The sequence below is a fragment of the Ovis canadensis genome, chromosome 12 (assembly GCF_042477335.2).
Source record: "Ovis canadensis isolate MfBH-ARS-UI-01 breed Bighorn chromosome 12, ARS-UI_OviCan_v2, whole genome shotgun sequence".
In the NCBI taxonomy this organism is placed as follows: Eukaryota; Metazoa; Chordata; class Mammalia; order Artiodactyla; family Bovidae; genus Ovis; species Ovis canadensis.
The window spans coordinates 78,664,208-78,666,874 of NC_091256.1; positions in this window are offsets into that span (position 1 = coordinate 78,664,208).

A 2,667-nucleotide genomic window follows, 5' to 3' on the forward strand; every position below is an offset into this window, starting at 1 on the left:
CATTCTTTTTATAATCGGCATTTAGTTCAGTGCCTGTGATGAGCCAGGTACTTTGTTTTTTATTATCCACAATAATCCTGTAAAATTTCTATGATACAGAAAAGAGGAATGATTAGTCCAAGGTCCCAGAGCTAGTAAGTTTAGGAGACAGGGTGCAAATCAAGTGTTAGGAGACTCTAAAGCTTGTTTTCTTTACTCTTCAATTCAACTTCTATCTCACTCATTTAAAGACATATTCTTGGTTATCTGCTCAAGTTCTGTATCACAGGTGGATTCTAGGATGGTATCTGAGAACTTATCAGAGGTAGGGAACATGAAACAGTCTTTATGAATTGACTAGTACCAACCTCTGGATGGAAGACCAGGAGTGAGTCCTACTTCTGATACTAGCTTTGTGGCAGATTTATGAAGCTGTATGAGTCTTAGCTTCCTCACTTGTAAAATGCAGATAATACATGAGATTAGAAGACTTTTCTCATGAGGCTTATTGTGATAATGAGAGAATAATGTGAAATGCCACATGAATATAAGGTGGTATCATTATATGGATTTGTAAATCTTGATATATACATATATACATACATATATACATATACACCACCTCTTTAGTTTGAGTATTAAGGACTCAAGCATTACCATTAAGATAAATTATTAAGATAAATGCAAATGAATATGACTCTACACTTAACTTATTCAGGCATTATTCTAGTACATAAAAAAAGTGAGTGAGTGTGTGTGTGTGTGTGTGTTTTAATTAGCTGTTAAGTGATTATACATTTTAAAATTCTCTCACCAGTAAGCATTTTGTAGGACTTTAGAAATAGGCTGGTTAAATCAGCATTTAGGAACACTTTTACAAATCATCATGTCATTCATCTTCAGAGGGCTAAATGTCAACTGAGGTATGGATGTCCAGGGTCTTCCTTAAATTTGAAAATGATAACAAAATTATTGTTATGCAGTAAAACAAATGCTCCCTAGTGGCTCAGAGGGTAAACCCTCTGCCTACAACGCAGGAGACCCAGGTTCAAGCTCTGGGTCAGAAAGATCCTGTGGAGAAGGAAATGGCAACCCACTCCAGTACTCTTGCCTGGAAAATCCCATGGACGGAGGAGCCTGGTAGGCTACAGTCCATGGGGTCGCGAAGAGTCGGACACGACTGAACAACTTCACCTTTACTTTCTTTCAAAATAAATGAAACATGGATGCCTATTTTCTGTGAACATTAGTTGCCCTGAGATAAACAGAAGTTAATCCTTCCTAGATAAAGAATGAGGAAGGAAGTTAGCTGGAGATAGGGTGGGTACTAGGCATTTCACATTAGCTAGTAACATAATTTCTTTTCCATGGGGATGGTCTTGATCCCTGTCTCCTGTACAATGTCACGAACCTCATTCCATAGTTCATCAGGCACTCTATCTATCAGATCTAGACCCTTAACTCTATTTCTCACTTCCACTGTATAATCATAAGGGATTTGATTTAGGTCATACCTGAATGGTCTAGTGGTTTTCCCTACTTTCTTCAATTTCAGTCTGAATTTGGCAATAAGGAGTTCATGATCTGAGCCACAGTCAGCTCCCGGTCTTGTTTTTGTTGACTGTATAGAGTGTCTCTATCTTTGGCTGCAAAAAATATAATCAATCTGATTTCGGTGTTGACCATCTGGTGATGTCCTTGTGTAGAGTCTTCTCTTGTGTTGTTGGAAGAGGGTGTTTGCTATGACCAGTGCATTTTCTTGGCAAAACTCTATTAGCCTTTGCCCTGCTTCATTCCGCATTTCAAGGCCAAATTTGCCTGTTACTCCAGGTGTTTCTTGACTTCCTACTTTTGCATTCTAGTCCCCTATAATGAAAAGGACATCTTTTTTGGGTGTTAGTTCTAAAAGGTCTTGTAGGTCTTCATAAAACCGTTCAACTTCAGTTTCTTCAGTGTTACTAGTTGGGGCATAGACTTGGATAACTGTGATATTGAATGGTTTGCCTTGGAGATGAACAGAGATCATTCTGTCGTTTTTGAGATTGCATCCAAGTACTGCATTGCAGACTTTTTTGTTGACCATGATGGCTACTCCATTTCTTCTGAGGGATTCCTGCCCGGGGTAGTAGCTATGAAAAGAAGAGAGGCGAAAAGCAAAGGAGAAAAGGAAAGATATAAGCATCTGAATGCAGAGTTCCAAAGAATAGCAAGAAAAGATAAGAAAGCCTTCTTCAGCGATCAATGTAAAGAAATAGAAGAAAACAACAGAATGGGAAAGACTAGAGATCTCTTCAAGAAAATTAGAGATACCAAGGGAACATTTCATGCAAAGATGGGCTCGATAAAGGATAGAAATTGTCTGGACCTAACAGAAGCAGAAGATATTAAAAAGAGGTGGCAAGAATACACAGAAGAACTGTACAAAAAAGATCTTCATGACCCAGATAATCATGATGATGTGATCACTAAACTAGAGCCAGACATCTTGGAATGTGAAGTCAAGTGGGCCTTAGAAAGCATCACTACGAACAAAGCTAGTGGAGGTGATGGAATTCCAGTGGAGCTGTTTCAAATCCTGAAAGATGATGCTGTGAAAGTGCTGCACTCAATATGCCAGCAAATTTGGAAAACTCAGCAGTGGCCACAGGACTGGAAAATGTCAGTTTTCATTCCAATTCCAAAGAAAGG